The sequence below is a fragment of the Panthera leo genome, chromosome E1 (assembly GCF_018350215.1).
Source record: "Panthera leo isolate Ple1 chromosome E1, P.leo_Ple1_pat1.1, whole genome shotgun sequence".
NCBI classification, from domain to species: domain Eukaryota; kingdom Metazoa; phylum Chordata; class Mammalia; order Carnivora; family Felidae; genus Panthera; species Panthera leo.
In genome coordinates, this window is record NC_056692.1 from 35405551 (window position 1) to 35424360 (window position 18810).

General features: G+C 59.2%; 1 long non-coding RNA gene across 1 annotated transcript; it reads left to right on the forward strand.

Moving 5' to 3' along the window:
* The first annotated feature begins 845 nt into the window (after positions 1-845).
* On the forward strand, positions 846-2555 carry LOC122207366. Its single transcript, XR_006196799.1, has 3 exons — positions 846-1210; positions 1705-1772; positions 2480-2555. It is a non-coding gene; the product is annotated as an uncharacterized LOC122207366 (long non-coding RNA).
* The last annotated feature ends 16255 nt before the right edge of the window (positions 2556-18810 follow it).

Below are 18810 nucleotides of genomic sequence, written 5' to 3' on the forward strand. Positions count from 1 at the left end.
GGCAAAGAAGAAGGGAGGTTTGCCCGAGGTCGCCGAGACCGTTCGAGGATGCCTCTCACATCAACCGACCTTCTGTGACGCAGGGACGCCCACGCTGTCAGGGCTTGTAAGTCTGGGAGGGCCTCCAGGAGGAAGTGTGCGCGCGTGCTTGCGCATGCGCCGCCAGGGGAGGGCGGGAGAGCCTCAGGTGGCGAAGGGGCGAGGGGCGAGGGGCGAGGGCGGGGCGGCGTGGGAACCGGCAGGACGGCCCGGGGGGGCCCGAGGCGCGGGGAGGGGGCGCCGCGCTTACCGCAAGGTTCCGCCCCTCGGCGGGCGCAGACAATGGGGTCGCTGTGCCCGGCCGCCCCCTCCCCTCGCTCGGCGGCCCGCGCCCGCCCCCTCTCCCCAAAGCTGCTTTCAATTTAAACGCCTCCAACCAGCGGGCGCTGCCCCGGGGGGCGCGACCGCAGCGCCGAGCGCCCCTGTAATTTCCGCGGGGAGCTGACCGGCTCAAACACGGCCCCGCGGTGCCCCGACCGCAGGCCCCGAGACCGGAGACGGCGCCCAGACAGCCTTGCCCGGGTCGTGGGAGCGCCGCTGGGGCGGCCTCCTCGCGCGGCGCCCCGCCGCCTCCTCCAGGCAGCCCACCGCCACCGGGGAGCCGCTCCTCCGGGAAGCCTGCGTGCCTTCCCCAAAGTGATGCTCCCTTGGGGCCCCTCACACCTCTGCAAGCTCAGCCCCCTTTGGGGGGAACGGGGAGGAGACGGGGTCAGGAGTGTCCCTTCTCTTAATGTGTACTGTGTCTCCCGCATCAGACTGGAGGCTACCTGAGGGCAGGGGTTCTTTCTTTGCAGACTGGGGGAACGTGAGTGAACTGACCTATAGTTCCTGCTTTGCCTGCTGGGAAACTGGGAAGAAGGCCCTGCCTGAATGGTCTCAGAGGAGTGGGTGGGTGTGGACACAGTGAATCTGCCTGCAGATGCCCTGGCTGTACCCAGGCGGGGCCGAAAGGGTAGCTGCACGAGGGGAAGAATTTTCTGAGTACTGGTTAAGAGGCTCCAGGGACTTGTCCAGGTTGGGCCCTGAGTGGTGCCGGTGAACATACGTGCCAAGGCTCCCTTCTGGCCTAAAGCACTTCCTCTGTGCCCTGCTGCTTTCTGCCTAGAGGTTGTGCCCACCTACCCTCCCTCCCGAGAACTTTGGAGGGGACGTGTTTTGCTAGTACATGAGGGTAAGTTGTCTAAAGGGCCCGATTTCCCTGGATCACTGCTGCTTTTAGGCCTGGGTGGATGAGGCTCTATTGGAATTTTCCAGATTGTGTGTGTTTGTGTGTGTGTGTGTGTGCACTCAGCTGGGGGCCCTGGCTTGTCCTGAGCACTCTGCCCTACCTTGTCCCCTCCCCCCACGTCCCAAACACCCCTCTCTTACCAGCGTGGCTGTTGTGGTGAGGCTAATCAGAAGTAATTATGGGGGAAGGAGGGATCCTCAGAGGGACCCCACAAAGACCACCTCATCCGCCCTGGCCCAGCCCTGGTGGCCCTGGCCCCCAGGGCCTAAGCCTGGCTCAGCTCTGCCTGGTGAGGCTGAACCCACCAACACCACCCCTGCCCACTGCTCCCCCCGCCAACCCCAGCCCCTGGAGCCACGGGGAAGCTTTGCCTCAATCTCCCTGAAGCTGTTTCGTCCTCATTCATTCAGCCCACATTCACTGGGTTTCTCCTCCAGGCCAGGGCCCGTGCTGGCCCAGGAAGTAGACCGGTCCCTGCCCTCATGGAGCAGCTCCTGGGACTCAGGTCAGTGTGGACATTGCAGAGGAAACGACAGAGGTCCCCTCTGGGATCACAAACCACTCCAGGGAGGCCCTCCCTTGCCACCGCCTTGCTGCAAAGGATGCAGGGGGGCTTGGAAGCCTGTGAGGGGTGTCCTGACTTCTGCACTCCTTACCTGGCATGGTGTCGGGTCCCACCTCCCACCCGGCATCGACAGGTGTCAGGCCGACCCTGCTCTGTCTCCCTGTCCTGCCCTCCTGCCCTCCTCCTGTGGCTGTTTCCTCCATCCACGTCGTTCTCCCCGCTTCTTTGCTTGGGGTCCCTCAGCAGCGCAGAGACCCTCGGTGTGCACCCCTCAGTCACCTCCCTAGGGCTCAAGGTCCCAAGCCAGGAGAAGCCTCAGAGACTGCGGACATCAACTCCTCCCGAATGCGGGGTGGGGGTGGGGAGGCCAGCAGTAGGGCTCTGAACTGAACCTTAGTCTTTGACTTCCGGCCCAGCACTCTTTCTGGGGAGCCCTCCTTGACCTGCACCTGAAGGCAGCGTAGGTCCATTCCTTCCTCTATCCTTTCACGGTGCCCAGAGGACAGAGGAGCGAACGGGGTCTCTGCCATCGTGTCCTCCTGCCCTGCCCCAGTAGCCTGGGCCCAGAGACTGGACAGTGGGGTGGGAGGGCTCGGAGAGGGGCTCGGTTGAGGGCCTCTAATTTGCTCCTGCCCCTTGATGTCCAGAGGAACACAAGCCGCCTGTGCCCAAGAGATTTCCAAGCATAAACGGAGGTCAATGCCCCCCTCGCCTGCCCCGGAGGTGCCAAGGTGGTAATTAGGCTTGGGGGTGGGTCCTGGAAGGGTGGGGGTGGCGTGGCCATTATCCCCAGGAGCTGAGCTGGGCAGGAGCTGTGTGGTCCAGGCAAATGGGTGGTTTGTAGGTGGTCTGGAGAATGAATGAGTGAGTGTTTGGGAGGGAGGCCGGTGGGGAGGGAGCGGGGCAGGGTGGGGGGTAGGGTGTGGGGAGGCAGCAGACAGATTGGAGAGCAAAGCCGGGTAGTCGAGCCCTGGACTCACTGGTCTGGGCCCCTGCCCATGCTCTGAGGCATCAGCAAAGAGAGGACCGTGAGGCAGGTGGTGGGTCTCAGGGAAGCTTGCCCCTGGGCTGCTTCAGGAGGGGTGAGGGGAGATGGGTGGAGGCCATTCAGTGCAGCGTCCTTGGCATGCTGTGGGGTGCTGGCCTGTGGCCCCTCCGTCCCCATTCCCAGCCCATGCCTAATCCCTCTCCCCGTAGGGAAAAATTCCTTATTGGGCTGAGAAGGTCCTTCGATTGGACCCCTGTCCCCGTCTCAACCTCATGGGGGCTCTAGGTCCCCAAGATGATCTCTCTCTCTCTGACCCCCAAGATCCTCTCACGCGCTCCTTCTCCGTATCAGGCTGCACAAGGTAGACTGTATCAGTTGACGTCATCGCCCTGAGCCTTGGTTTCCCTACCTGTAAAATGCGAGTAATACAGTATTTAACTGTGCGGATGAAATTAAGCCAGTCCAAGGCCAGTGTTCCTAAAATGGCGGTCTCAGCAATGACTAATGGCCCACAAGGTGCCCCGCTTGTCTGGAGGCCAGGGCTCCTCCCAGGAATGGGTACCTAAAACCCAGGACTTGGCCGTGACCCCCCCCCCGGTATGGGGACCAGGACCCAGGCGGGCAGGCAGTGGTGTGAGCAGGTCACGGGGAAGGGGTGGGGTCGATGGGACTGTCCGGTGGCATCCTGCCTGGCCCCAGGCACATTCCTCCTCCCCCGCTGCTCTCCCCACCTGCTGGCTGCCACCTGAACAGCTCACCTGGCCTCTGGAGCAAGAGAGAGTGCAGTGAGACGACCATACAGGGCTCCTCCGAGGAGAGGAATGAACTGAGGGCGCGGGTGTGACCGGACCGCCTGCTGAGGCTCCCTAGCTGCTGCCCTACATGGAGGGGTTAAGCATCTGAGTCCCGGTTTCAATCCCAATCCCCCCGGGGAGTATCCTTCCCACAGGGGCTAGGCCAGACTGGGGTGGGGGTGGGGGCTCCCGGAGGCAGGAGTTGGGCTCTTACCATCAGATGGGAGGATTCGTGAAGGGAGAGCTTATCCTACCTGGCCCAAGGGGGCTAGGCCGGGGTTGGATGGGTCAGCCTGGCACCTTCACGGGGTCAGCAGCCTCACCCCACTCTTTGCTCAGATCCCAAATTCTCTACTAATGGGAAAGTCCCCGGGGGAGCTGGAGAGCTTTGGAAAACCTGGGGAATTGCCCGCTGCCCTATGATCTGGAAACCGGTGAGGTAGGGGAGGGCCGTGTGTGTGTGTGTGTGTGTGTGTGTGTGTGTGCGCGCGCGTGTGTGCAAAGGCAGTCTCTGGATCAGGGTCATTCCCAAATCAATCTCCCTCCTCCTTTCCCTCCTTAAATCCACGCAGGCTAACCCCTTTTCTCCCTCCGTTCTCTGCGCCCCCCCCCACCCAGAATCCTTGGCATTTATTGGTAGGGGTGCCACCAAGGGAGAAAGACGGCAACCTTCCTCCCTCTGACCTGCAGTCAGGCCAACCGAGCAGCCTGCAGGGGGCAGGCTGGGGTGGTTGGGACCATGTGGCAGGGGGTGGGATGCCGATGACACTCACAGCTTCCCACACTGGCACCCAGTCTCCTATCAGGACCTCTCCACTCTATCCAAATATGGATCGCTGGAGGTGGGGGGACGTTTGAGAGATCAGGGAGGAGGGGAGCTGAGCCAAATGGATTCTGGAAGGATTCTGAGGCACTTTGGAAGTCTCTGTTCGGAGTCATTCAGCCTGAGAGCGGACAGAGCCTGGGCAGAGGGACAAGCAGAAGACCATCTCGCCCACCCCTGGCTTCCACGCCAAACCTCACTGAGTACCTCTCGGAGAAGGTCTCCTGATTTAAGGTCTACGTCCACGAGTATTCAATGCAGCGGGCTCCACATCCCCACCACAAAAATAAAAACACTTCTGGGGGCACCTGGGTGGCTCAGTCGGTTGAGCGTCTGACTCCGGCTCAGGTCACGATCTCACAGTTCGTGGCTTCGAGCCCCGCATCGGGCTCTCTGCTGTCAGCACAGAACCCGCTTTGGATCCTCTGTCCCCCACCCCCATCTCTGCCCCTCCCCTACTCTCTCTTTCAAAAAAAATAGACTTTAAAAACATTTTTTTAAAAATAAAAACAGGGGCGCCTGGGTGGCTCAGTCAGCTAAGCGTCCGACTTCAACTCAGGTCACGATCTCGCGGTCTGTGAGTTCGAGCCCCGCGTCGGGCTCTGGGCTGATGGCTCAGAGCCTGGAGCCTGCTTCCGGTTCCGTGTCTCCCTCTCTCTCTGCCCCTCCCCCATTCATGCTCTGTCTCTCTCTGTCTCAAAAATAGATAAACGTTAAAAAAAATAAAAATAAATAAAAATAAAAACCCTTCCATTCAAGGCCTACCATGTTCCAGATCTGCAGCAGGCAGAGGGCAATGGTCTAACCATGACAGAGCAACACTCCTTTCCCTCCTTTGCTCACAATCCAGGGACTGCGACACACAAGACAGGTTGCAGTTCAAGACAGGATGAACTCCCAGCGAGGCAGAGACGCCTGGAAATCTGGGTGTGCACACAGGGAGCTTCGTCCTGACAAAAGATCAGAGATAACCTCCGCTAGCATCCAAACGCCAAAGGTAACTCGAATCCGGCACCCTGAAGCGCCTCTTCTGCCCAGAAGCTTTCTCTGAGTCCCCAGACTCAATCTGCCCCACCCCCATGGCAACTTCCCCTTGTGTTCCCCAAAGCACCCTGAACTTGTCGCAGTTTGTAAGGATATATTTATTTATGGGATTATGCGATTAATCCCTCTCCCCCACAACACCATGAAGTGCCAGGAACAAGCTTGTCTGTGAGCCAAGGTGCTCGGCCATAGAGGTACGTGGCGGGACTAGTGTGAAACAAGCCACTGGATGTGGCTGCAGTTGAAGAAGGTGAAGCGGGGGCCCAGGCTGGAAAGGTAAATTGGCACCAGATCAGGGCGGGCTGTAAATACCAGGCAACGTTGGGACTTTATCCTGCTGGCAATGGGGAGCCATCAAAGGTTTTTGAGCATGAGAGTAGCGTGTTCCAACCTGCGTTCTGAGATCCCTCTTAGTGTGGCGGGGGGGGGGGGGGGGGGTCCGGAGGGACGGGGCGGGGGGAGGGGGTGTGCTCTCCTGGAGGAAGGGGAACCAGCCATTGTTGCAGGAGTCTCGGGGACTGGTTTAAAAAGGCCTCGGTTGAGTCCAGAGCGGTCAAAGTAGAAAGAAAAGTGGGCACCTCCAAACCCATTAATGCGGCAGAAAGGGGGAGGCTTGGTGACCCGCTGGGTGGTTTCCAGATTCTCGCGTACTGTCTTAGAGATGTGATGCCTTCAGGCTGGATAGGGCATATCCGAGGCACCGTGCTGGAGGACTTGAGCTCTATTTGGACACGGTAGGTCAGACGTGCAGTCCTTCCTGGTGGCTCTCCAATTGTCTCACCAAAGCCTGGGTTCCCTTGGCCCTCCGGAACCCCAGCTTCAGGGTGGCTTAGCTTCTCCCAGGGTGCTGAGGCTCACAGAGACCACTGGAGAGTGAGTGGGTGGGGGGGCGGGGGGGTGGTTAGAGCTGGGCACCGGGCCTCCTGGCTTGCTGCCCCTCTGGGAGCTCCCACCCCTCCTAGGTGCGGAGGAGGCTCCCTGGGGAGCCTGGAGAAGATGGGGAAGGGATCTGGGAGCTCCCAGGCAGAGGGCCAGTCCAGTGAGGGTTAACAAAGTGCTTTGGTCTCTAGGAGATACACTCGAAGTCAGGCGGCTGGAGAGGGGGGCGAGATTTGAACTCTGAGGGAGATCCAGCTCCAAGAGATGTGCCCTCCTCTCCCTGCCCACCAGATACCCCCGTGCACATCTGGGTTCCCGCAACCCTTAGCAGAAGAGCAAGCGAGGAGGGTGTGGGAGACACACGGGGTTGATGAGGAGGCGTTGGGTCCAGCAACACGCGGGTGTAGAGACGGAGCACAGGCCCCTGAGTGATAATCACAGGTTGAGGGCAGAGCCCAGGACGCAACCCCCAGACCGTAGAAGCAGGAGCCCAGCTCGCAGGGCATCACAGAATGTACCGAAGCGATCCCTGGCCAAGGAGCAAATGCCTGCTTGGCAAAGCCCCGGCTGAACAGAGATGCATCCCGACACCCAGCAGATGCAGAGAAAAGGAGTGGAAAAGGATCTCACCCGGAACCTCCATCTGAGAGCTTTCCAAACTGTGTTCCCTGGAGTCCTCCCTAGACGGGCTCATGAGTTGGGTGCCAGGGAAAGGGGACCTCACTCCCTACTCCAACCACAAAGCCTCCATTCGTTTGATTTACACACTAGGCACCTGCCTGAGACTCTGCTTGGGGGCGGGGCGGGGGGGGGGGGGATGTAGGTCGCTACTAAAACAGACACAAATAAATAACGCTGACCCCGAAATACTGCACGCTGGAGAAACGGCGCCCACGTTCCCTGAGTTAGCCCCGCTGACCCTCTCAGCTATTCAGGTATGTGTGTTGGACGAACACTTGAAGTTCTGGACTCTCTGTCCAGTGCTCTTGAGTTACAAGAGACTTTCCAGGAGAGGGCACATGGGCAGGGAGGAGAGTCCCGGTGAGGGAGGGGGGTTATCATCTGTCGCCCGGCCAGTCTCTTAGCTGGGTCGGCCCTCAAACCTCAGCCCCCACCCCCCCACACACCCCCACACCCCCCACACCCCCACCCCCCCCAGCGAGCGAGGCCGCACACTCCGGCGGGCGCGCCCCCCCGCGGTCAGCGACCACCCGGCAGCCAGAGGCAGTGAGGGGGTGCGGCCAAGAAAGGGTTAATCTGCAGAGCCTTTCATCAGCAGCTTGGCGGGCTCCCAAGGCCCACAGGCTGGGTACCTGGGCGCCTACCTCCGTCGGTGGGGCGGAGACGTGACCACAGGGCAGCCCTGCCGTCTGCATTCCTCCCGCGTGAGTGCGTGAGTGACAGCCGCCGCCTCGCCTGAGCCCCTCGCGGGGCGCCCGGCCTCCCGCCCTCCGCGCAGGGGTGGGGGCGCCCCCCCTGGAGCGCAGTGCGGGGGCTCGCAGATCCCTTGTCTCTTCTGGCTGAGGCCCGCGCTCTGCAGGGAGCCAGCCCTGTGCCAGAAGAGGGACCAGGACAGCCCTGCTGGGGGACCCAGGACGCAGCCTCGCCGTGAGGTCAGGATTCAGAGATGGAGAAATCACGCGGGCTTCCTGGAGGAGGGGGTCAGGACAAGGTGGGCACAGCCAGACCAAGGCCCAGCGCTCTGGGAATTTGGCCTCTGTCCCCTCCATGTCCTCCCTTGGCTCCAGCTATCCACATAAATTTCAACCCTCCGATTACATGGTGGCAGAATGGCCATCCTCAACTCCTTTTCCCTGAACTCACCAGCCCTTGCCTTTGATCTCTCTTGGGGCCTGTTGGTGGAAACAGGAAGTCGCCCTTGGCTTGAAGCGAACTCAAACAGGGTGTAAACAGGCAAGCACCCCACCTTCGGGCTTCCCCAGGATGGAGACCAAGTGTCAAGTCCCTCTGAGAAGGCGGTGGAAACGCACTCCCTCTCCCTCTAGGCCCGGCGGGGGTGGGGGGTGGGGGTTCTCCAAGAAGGCCAACAGGACTAGAGAGAGAGTGGCTTCATACCGGGGTCCTCGTCCTAAAGGAGAGCCTGTCCCCAAAGTGGAGCTCCCCCCAAGGCTCAGCATCCCTCCTCCAGACTCGTGTGCAAGGCTGGACACTTGCCCCTTCTGCAGGATGAAATCCCCACCCCCCGCCCCGGGGTCACCTTGCCCACCCAAGGCCTCTGGCAAAGGGGCGTTTGGGGCAGCCCAGGCAAAGGAGCAGGGCCACCTCGCCCCCAACTACGCAGCTTCCCAAATGCCTCTGTAGCCACAGAGTCCTCAGATCCAGGAACCCGGCAGAGGACCCTCCTGAGAATTTTCCAGTACCCCTTCAAGCAGGCACTTCAAGCCCAGTTGGAAGTACAAGGCTCAGCTCTGGCTTCCAGCTTCTCTCTCTCTCTCTCTCTCTCTCTCTCTGTTGGGGTCCCCAGGGCCCTGGGCACGTGTGCAAGGAGAGGGTGAGGAGGCTGAGGGGGAAGGGGTATGTGGAGAGATGGGTGAGGGCAGGAGCAGGTGGGGACCAGCCCCAGGGTGGCTCGACTCCCAGGACAGCGGGAGCATGGCTCTGCCTGCCGCCCTCTCTCCCTCCGCGCAGCCTCCCAGGCACCTCCTTCTCGTCCACCTGGCTTCTTCAGGTTCTGTCTCTTGGATGCCAGTTGCTGCTGTGAGAACAGGCAGAAGTGTGGTCTGATATCTAGATTTAACGAAGCCCTTCTGTGCCTTTGGAATCCTGCCAGGGTGCTCTCCTCTCCCTTCTCAGTCCTCCGTGAACCATGTAATTAATGTCTGAGGAGTGGGGTTGAGGCCATCTTGGGGGGAGAAGCAGCAGACTCTCCCCCAACCTCGGGCTGAGAGCTTATTCCTGACCTCGAGAAGACAGCCAGCTTTGCCTGAACAGGAGGTGGGGGTGAGGTGACTTGTGGGGCAGTGCGATTCCGTGGGGGAGGGGGGGGACCCTGCTTCGTGCGCCTCCCCCCCCCCCACCGCCAGCTCAGCCCTGGGGCCAATGACTCCATCTCAGTTCTCTCATCTCTGAAATGGGATAATAACTGCAGAAACCACACACAGCGGGTGTCCCAAAGGTTCGTCTGTTAAGTAGAAATGGGTGCTGGGTGGTCGGTGCCCTGGGAGAGCAGCCCAGCTGAGCCGAGGACCCCAAGCCCCTGGTCCCCGGCATGTATGAGATGAACTGCCAGGCTACCCACCCCCGGCCCCTTCGCCCCCCCCCCCACATCAGGACAACCTTCCAACACCTGACGCATTGCCTTGAAAGGAAGGCCACAAATCGTAAGGCGTCAGGCTAAAATCAGGTAAGGGTGAAATAAAATCAAACTAAGACACCAGGTAAGAGACCTCAGAAGAACTGGTCTCTCCCCCCATCTCTCCACCTGGTGGTCTCTGGGACTTATGCTGGAGTAGGGGTGACCAGCTGTCCCAGCGTGCCCACATCTGTTGTGGCTTTAGCGCTGAAAGCCCCATGTCCCGGAAACCCCTCCGTCTGGGGTAAAATGGGCCAATCGTTCACCCTGTCTCAGAGCAGGTTTGGAGATTGGAGAGATCACAGCTGGCTGATCCCCCCCCCCACTCCGCCCGGTTTTCTTTAGATATCTCTATGGCAATGGAAAAATGCTGGAGGCCTCAGAAGCTTCTGCCCACCCCCAAGACCATGCAACATCACGACGAAAAGCGGCACCCACCGCCAACCCCCCCCCCCCCACCATGCTGGAGTCTAAGACCCCTTCCTTCCCGCAGTTATCCCTCTGCCGAGGAGAATTCTCATCCGAGGACTGAGGTTCTGGACCCTCTGCCTGTATCCTCACATTCCAGACACCAGCGGAGCCTTGGCACGCCCAAGCAACGAGAACCTTCCAGGAGACAAGCCCCATGTTGCCATCTGGTGGTAATTCCCCAGGGAAGAGATCTGCCCAGGTGACCTCTAGGTCAGGCTTCTTTAAATAGCCCCAAATTGCCTTTGACACAAGCAACCTGGGGTCGCCGCCGCTGGGGGAAGGAAGACCCAAGGCTTTGAAGGCCACACCCCCCCGACGGCACTACCTTGAAGCCCCTTCTGGGGGCCAGCCTTCCAGCTGCGCGGCAGCCATCCACAGGCATTCCTAAGGGGTAGCTGCAGCAGGTCTCTGGGAGGGGCAGGGAAGGGGTGAAGGAAGCGGGGATGGGCCCTCCCTCGTACATGCCCAGCTGTTTTCTTTTAGGAAACACCAGACCCCTGCCTCCCCCCACCTACCACACACACACACACACACACACACACACACACACACACACACACAAGTCTCTGTTGATCTCAGAGCATAACCATTATTGTGCAGGACGATCTGGCGGGGAAATGTGGAGATACAGCCCCCCGGGCCCTGCCCTGCTCTAGAGGGACACTCATACCCGCTCACGGAGCCGAGAGATGGCACCTACAGGTGCCTGGGCCCTGTTTGGAACCTGGCACCCCTCGTGGCATCAGGTCAAGGGGGTGGGCAGGCAGCCTGGCCTTGGGCCTCTCCCTCAGAGCCAGGCCCCCCAGGCTGGGCAGGGAGCTGTCAAATCCCCCACTACAGAGACAAATGGAGCCGTCAGAGAAAATAGCTTCTAATGGGGAGCAGGAGCCAGGCTGGGCTGGGGTGCAGGGGGGGCGGGGGTGGACTCTGCTGGCCAGATGTGAATTCTTCACTAATCACACCAAATTGGCCCAATTTGTTCACTGACACGTGGGGGGACCGGCTTCATCTTTCTCCCACTGAGCAGGCTTCCCTCCCTCCCGCATGGAAGCACTTTTGGCTCTAGGGATAGGGCTGGCCAGCTGACAGCAGGCTGGAGGAAAGGGGATGAGGCCAGATCTATATACCCTCTCTCCCTGGAGGACTCCAGGAGTTGGCTTGGGCTTGCCTCCCGGCCATCTCTGCCAGCCCCCTGGGCCCTGGGTGCTGAGGACCACTTAGTTTAGGGACCGTGGGAAGGGGGGGTGGCGAGGAGGGAAGGAGGCTAGGCTACCTGCAACCTTGAAAGTGGGTGGTACGGCGGGGGGGGGGGCGGATCTAGGGGGTGGGAGGTGTTCTTGAGAAGAGCAGGGAGGGGAGAAGAGGCTAAGGGATCACTTAAGGCAAGATGATGTCACCTCTTAGAGGCAGCAGACTTTCCCGGGTCCCATTGGGACCACAAACTCTGAGCCTGCTGGGGAGAGGAGGGAGAGTGCTTGCCCCTCACCCAAACTCTGAGCCAAACTCTGAGCCCTTCAATGCTTCTACCAGAAAACTACTGAAGGTGGGACCCTAGATGTTGTGAACGTTACCGTCCACTTCACTTGGGCCTCTTTTTCTCCGATGCAAATCACAAGGTGATAAGGCGATGGGCATCTACTAGGGTTTGAGGGCTCCGGGAGGTAAGATAGGAGGGACGTTAGGGGGTAAGCCAGGGCGGGAGCATAAATGGAGGCCCGAGCCTCTAGAACCCTCTCTTCTCTGTCCTACACCGGGAAAGGGATTCATGCACATGAGTTTGGGCGCCCTAGCCCATCGCCCCCTGCCCCGCCAGCCTCACCCCTTTCCCAAACAGCCACTCCGGGGTCAAGAAAAGCTGGAGTGAAGGAAAAAGCCCGTGTAGAGCCTGAGAGTGGGCTCAGGGAAGTCGGGGGGTTCTGTGGTCTAGAAAGAGGATTGTGTCAATCTCCCTTGGCTTCAATGGAGTTTTCACTCTGGGGCAGCGAGGAGCTGGCTGGGAGGGGGCCAGAACAAGGCTATTAAGCTTGGGGCCCAAGGCAGAGGCCCCTGTGCCCAGGGCCCTCACTTTGGGCTGGAGAGAAGGCGAAGGGCATTCAGGGCACCCCAGCCTGGCCGGCTCCCACCTCCACACCCCCTTCCCTACTCTTGATCTCACCCACCCCAGGGCTCAGCCATTCCTGCCCCTGGGGATGGACCCTCAAGAACTTTCCAGGCCACCTTTCACCTCAAATCCCAGACCTTCCCAAGGCTCAACTCGGTTGCAATCAGTGCTGCTCCCTGGGGGGAAATTCCACTTGAGGAAACAGTGGGGGAGGGGCCGGCCCTGAGGGGGAGATGGGCCGCCAGGTTCTCGGAAGGCAGGGAAGTCACCTGGTGATAACCTGTGACACCAGGTGTGGCGCTCCTGGTGGGAGGAGCGGGGGAGCAGGACAGAGCGGGAGGCAGGGGGCTCCGGGGCTGGATATGACAGAGGTGGCCCACCTTGTTGGGGGGCGGGGAGGAGGGGGAGGTCAGGGGGCAAAGGGCGGGGGTGGGGTGGGGAGAAGGAGAAGGAGCAAAGTGCCACCCAGGGTCCGTCCGGTGCCATCAACAACCTGGTGTTGTTTTATGATCACGGCCTCCTCCTCCTTTCCTCACCTGCCTCCCTGGTCTTCCCTGGCCGAGCAGAGCGCCCCCTCCTGGCAGGGTTAGAGACCTGGCTTCCGGAATGCTGGGCGCAAAAGGGAAGGGACGCACACGCAGGAAAGTCCCTGGATTTCTTTTAGACACGCCACCTCCTATTCTCCTGCAGCTTCTGGTTGATTCGTGGGCTTATCTTCCCTGAGAACAAGAGCTCTTTCTCGGGCCCGGAGAGTCATGAGTCCAAGTTCCGCTACTCACTCGCTCTGTGACCACGACCTGGTCCGACAGAATTTTGAGCTGTTAGGTAACCTCTCCGCGCCTCAGTTTCCACATCTGTGAGGGGGGAAAACCACCCCAGATCCCTGCGTGGACTGCATTCGCTCACAGAAACCTAGCACACAGAGCGGGCTGCCTCAGTACCCGCCGAAGGAACGAAGGCGCGAATGAATGAGCCAACAGACTTGAAGGGCGCCCTCCGTTTATGCCTTGTGCCTCATTTCCTTACAGATTCTTGGACACCAGCTGGATTTCCATCGGAACGGGGATTTAAGCCTTCCACGTCTCGGTGTTCCTCATCCATAAAAGGGGCAATCATGAAATGAGTCGATCTAGGTGAAGTTCTTTTTTTAAAAAAAATTTTTTTAACCTTTTTTAATTTTTGAGACAGAGAGAGACAGAGCATGAACAGGGGAGGGTCAGAGAGAGGGAGACACAGAATCTGAAACAGGCTCCAGGCTCTGAGCTGTCAGCACAGGGCCCGACACGGGGCTCGAACCCACGGACCGCAAGATCAAGACCTGAGCTGAAGTCGGACGCTTAACCGACTGAGCCACCCAGGCGCCCCTAGGTGAAGTTCTTAGAGCAGTGTCTGGTCTTGGGGAGGGTCTGAGGAATGGTGGTATGGCGGGACTAAAGGCCATGTTGGCCACCCCTCAACACACAGAGCAGGGCTCATCCCTCCCCCACACCACCCTACCTTCAAATGGCCGAGGAACAAGATGCCCCAGGGCCCTTCCTCTCTCCCTAGTCTTTCTGTCCCACAGGCCCAGTCCTCCCACCTTGGAGACCAGAAAGCCCTTTGCTCGCGGTAAGCTCCTTCTCTCAGAAACACTCTGCCAGCCTGGAGAAACTCCAGGAAGTTCCACGTTCCTCAGTGCCTGCCCAGCCCCACCCCGGCCCCAGTTTGCGTGGCTTCCCCTCCCCTCCCGCCCTGTCTCCGGGACCGATCCTTCCTGGGTCCCTGCCCTGCTCTCAGCCAGTGACCTGCCTCCCTCTCAGCCCTCCTCCCCGGCCGCCCCTCTGGCTGGCACCCGGGCCGGTCTGTCCCCCGTGGCGATGGTGTGCAGGCTGAGTCCACAGCGGGCCCTGGGAGGAGCACTGGGTGCCAGGACCAGCCCGGGCCGGTGGCTCAGGCCTCCTCTTGCTGAAACCTGCCACCTCCCAGCCCCTGTGGACACACACTCATCCCCTTTCGCCGCCGCCAGGAAGCCGGCTCCAAACACCTTTACTAGAAACCAACACTCCCTGCGTACCCACTCCGGTCCTGGGAGGGCTCTGCCAGCTTGCCTGAGGGTGTGGCCCGAGGGCTCCGGCCCTCTCGAGACAGTCTTTCCCTGCTGTGGCTGACCTGCCCCCGTTCTGAAGCGGGCGCTGTCCCAAACGGTGGGAGAGGAAATCGAGTGGCTGTGGACCAGCAGGATTTCTCCAGGTTTCTCCTGGGGCGCCTGTAAGAGGAGAGACTTGTGCACGCAGACCCCACTCAAAGCAACTCACACGGTTACTCTCATTTCAGGCCTCTGTTTTACCTTTAATGGACGCGTCCAGGGGCGTCCGGGTGGCTCAGTCAGTTCAGGGTCTGACTCCTTTTTTTTTTTTTTTTTAACATTTATTTATTTCTGGGAGACAGAGGGAGACAGAGCACAAACAGGAGAGGGGCAGAGAGAGGAGACGCAGGATCTCAAGCAGGCTTCGGGCTCCGGGCGGTCCTCGCAGAGCCCGACGCGGGGCTCGAACTCACAAACCGCGAGATCATGACCTGAGCCGAAGTCGGAAGCTCAACTGACTGAGCCACCCAGGCTCAGCCCCGGGGGTCTGACTCTCGGTTTCGGCTCGGGTCGTCATCTCACAGTTCCTGAGATCGCGCCCCAAGTCGGGCTCTGTGCTGACAGTGCGGAATGTGCTTGGGATTCTCTCTCTCTCTCTCTCTCTCTGCCCCTCCCCTGCTTGCGCTGTCTCTCTCTCTCTCAAAATAACTATATAAATAAACATTACAAAAGCGAACATATACATATTTACAGGATATTTTACTCCATATTATCTCCAAGTTGGTTTGTTTTACTATAAAAAGCAAGCTGTAGGGGCGCCTGAGTGGCTCAGTCGGTTAGGCGTCCGAATCTTGGTTTGTGCTCAAGTCATGATCTCAGGGTTCGTGAGATTGAGCGCCTCGTTGGGCTCTGTGTGGACAGCAAAGAGCCTGCTTGGGATTCTCTCTCTCTCTCTCTCTCTCTCTCTCTCTCTCTGTTCCTCCCCTGCTCATGCTTGTGCTCTCTCTCTCCCCCCTCTCAAAATAAATAAACATTTTTTTTTTTTTAAAGCAAGCTCTAAAACATTTTCTAGTTCCTTTTTCCCTCCAAAAACCTTTGGGTTAGATACACGTATCACAAAAATGCGCCACGGCTTTGGGTATTCCCTGGCAGATCTCCTCGTGGCCCGGGGTACATCGGTGCCCCCGTCAGAGAAGCTTGGGCCCAGAGAACAGGTGGGAGAGACCTGGGACAGGGGCGCATGACCTTCCCTTGCTAATCTGACTTGATCTGACACCAGGCTCTCCAGCCCTGACCCCCAGACGTGCCCCATCTTTCTCAGAGTTTTTCCGCACTGGGCTTTCCCTCGCGGCTCGCCGTTCCAAACCTTCTCTCCAATCCTGAGAAGGGCCTCTGGCAGTTCCAATTCTGGGGAGCACCAAAACAGAACCCGGCCCGCCCCACACCTTCCCACACAGCTACACTGTTTACCTTCCGTCACACCGCCCCGTGTCCTCCTCTGCAAACCAATGGGGCTGAACTTTGGTCTCTAGGGATGCCTCCCACGGGCGAGAATCCTCACCTCCTTATAGAAACTGGAGGCCTCACTAGAAAATCAGTCTCCACCTCAGAACAAATATTCTTCCACTCCCGCAAACACGTACTAAGCGACGACGATACGCCCTCCTCCGGGCAAGGTTTCGGGGGCTGCGGGTCAAGCAGGGTTCCTTGCCCGTGCAAAACTCAAGCGTGGGCCTCAGAGGTATGTTGGAGGTGAGGTGAACAGCCCCGGCCCCTTGCGACCAGCCAAGACCAACATGGGAGATGCAGGAGAGTGCTGTGATTAAGCACTCGGGCTCAAGTGGAGGTGGCCTGGCATATATCCCATCTCCTCACGTAGTCCTTAATGCCTCTATACCTCAGTTTCCCCATGGAAAATGCGCTTAACAACAGTACCTCCCTCAAGGGCCATGACACTGGCTGTTCCTCTGGCCTTGATTGCTAGACCCCCGCCATTATTCAAACGGCTGGCTCCCTCCTTTCACGTAGGTCTCTGCTCACCACCTCCAGGAAGCCCACCCCACCGCTCTCTGTCCCTTTATGTGGCTTCAGTTTTCTTCAGAGCGCTTATCCCCACTGGATATCGTACACCTATTTTCTCACGAGTTGATTTTCTCCTCCCCTCGCCAGAATGTAAGCTTCAAGAGGACAGAGGTTTTGTGGGACGCCTGGGTGGCTCAGTCAGTCCAGTGGCCGACTTCGGCTCGGGTCATGACCTCACGGTTCGTGAGTTCGAGCCCCGAGCCCCGCATCGGGTTCTGTGCTGACAGTTCAGAGCCTGGAGCCTGCTTGGGATTCTGGGTCTCCCTCTCTTTCTGTCCCTCCCCTGCTCGCACTCTTGTCTCTCTCTCTCAAAAACAAATGAACGTTTTAAAAAAATGTTTTTTAATTTAAAAATAAATAATAATAAAATACTATAAAAAAGAATGGGGGTGCCTGGGTGGCTTAGTCCGTTAAGCATCCGACTCTCGATTTCGGGTCAGGTCATGATCTCGCAGTTGGTGAGTTCGAGCCCCGCGTCGGGCTCTATGCTGACAGCTCAGAGCCTGGAGCCTGCTTTGGATTCTGTGTCTCCTTCTCTCTCTGCCCCTCCCCTACTTGTGCTCTGTCTCTCTCTCAAAAATAAATAAACATTAAAAAATTTTAAAAAAGAGGCCAGAGGTTTTGTCTATAATTATAATTATTATTATTATTCCTGTATCCCCAGTCCCAGCATCCAGAATAAAGCCTGGCACATAGTAAATGCTCAACAAATACTTCCTTGAACTAATCTTGAATAACAGAGATGCGGAAGCTAACTGCAGCCCGGGCTTTGCACGGTCTCTGGCACCTGACGGGTGACAATAAATAGAAACTGTTACTATATAACACATAACAAGGGGTCTGAATGAAAAAGATTGGAATTTCATGAGGCGAAAAACAAAATTCAGCCCAAATTACATATATATGTTGCTTCATGTTATAAACATTTCTGCTGCTGACTCCCGCCATCTGTCTTGATTAGAAGATGGTTTGACCCCACTGTTGGTGGCTCCAAAAATTGAGCCTGTCCAGCGTTTGCCAGTTCATCTTCTGGAAGCGCTCTTCTTCCAGACTCCGTGTGACCGATTTGGACCATCAGTGAGATGTCACCTCGGGGGCCACCTGGGCCCCCGAAAGCCGCTAATCACAGGTGATGGAGGCTGAGAACCCCAACCTTCCCCTTCTCTACAGGAAACCCGAATAAAGACCGGGACGATGAAGGAGGCCCTTTTGAGGGCTCTCCTGCCTTCCGTCGGGAGTTGCTTCCCTCAGTCTGGAGTCCTGTCAACCTAAAGGTCTGGGGAGAAGGATGCCACATCCCCCCCTTACCCTCCATGCTAAGAGACGCCCACCCTCCAACACCCTGTCCCTAGGTTGCCCTTCCTTTTCTTGGCCGGTTAGGACAGGAGGGGATGTGGCATCTGGGGTCCAGTATGAATTATGAGGCAGAGAGGTCACTCCTGGTCCTCCCCCCTCTCCCAACGTGACCGGTGTGGGCACAAGCTGGAAGGTGACAGTCCCTGACCAGTTTGAAGGGAGAGACAAGTCCCTGCCCTTCGTGGCTACACCATAGGATCACTGAACACTTACGGGTGAAGCTCATCTAATACCCTAACGCGGCAGGTGGGGTTAATAGCCCTATTTACAGCTGGGCAAACAGCCTCGGAGAGGTCAAGTGGCTTGGCTTGCCCAGGGCCAGAGCACAGGCCGGGTCTCTGTGCCGCAGTGAACAGAAACTTGGGCTACCAGAAGGCGAAGAGGTGTGGCCTTTCCGGGCAGGCTTCCTGGAGGAAGAGGAGGAGGAACAGGGCTGAGAAGCAGAGGCAGGGCGACTGGGGAGCAGAGAGGCAGGAGGCCGGGTCGGGGTGCGGGCCTGGGCAGCGTGATCCTGAGCCTCCTGGGCTGCGACCGCGTGGGGCCCCAGCCCGGGAGGGGAGGGGCCGCCAGAGGGGCCGCCGCCCCCAGCCCGCGACCCCAGCCCCGCCCGAATTGGGACCAGGAGGCCGGCACGCGTCCCGGCCACCCCAAACCGGTGGCATGGGGAGGGAGTGGCGGGGACCCGACGCCGAGATGCAAGGGCTGAGCCCCCCTCCCTCCCCGGCGGTTCAGGGCTCCCCAGCCTCGGGGCCCCGGTCTAAGAAGAGTTGGCCTCCAGTAGAAATCAGGCGGTGGAGCCCAAACAGAGGGGTCGGCTTGGCCCGGCGCCCAGGACTGCAGGGTTGGGGCGGCGTCGGCCGGAGCCACGGGAGGGGTGTGGGGACGGCGGGGCTGGAGGCCCGCAGGGCTGGGGCCCGGCTGCTTAATGGTTTTCGGAGGAGGCTTCTGGCAGATTAGAGGTCGGCCTGGAGCCGGGCGGGGCGGGCGGGGAAGGGCCTGGGCCTGAGTCGCTGGGCTGCACTGGGGAGAGGGACTTGGGTTTCGCAGCTATGGCCAGGGCTC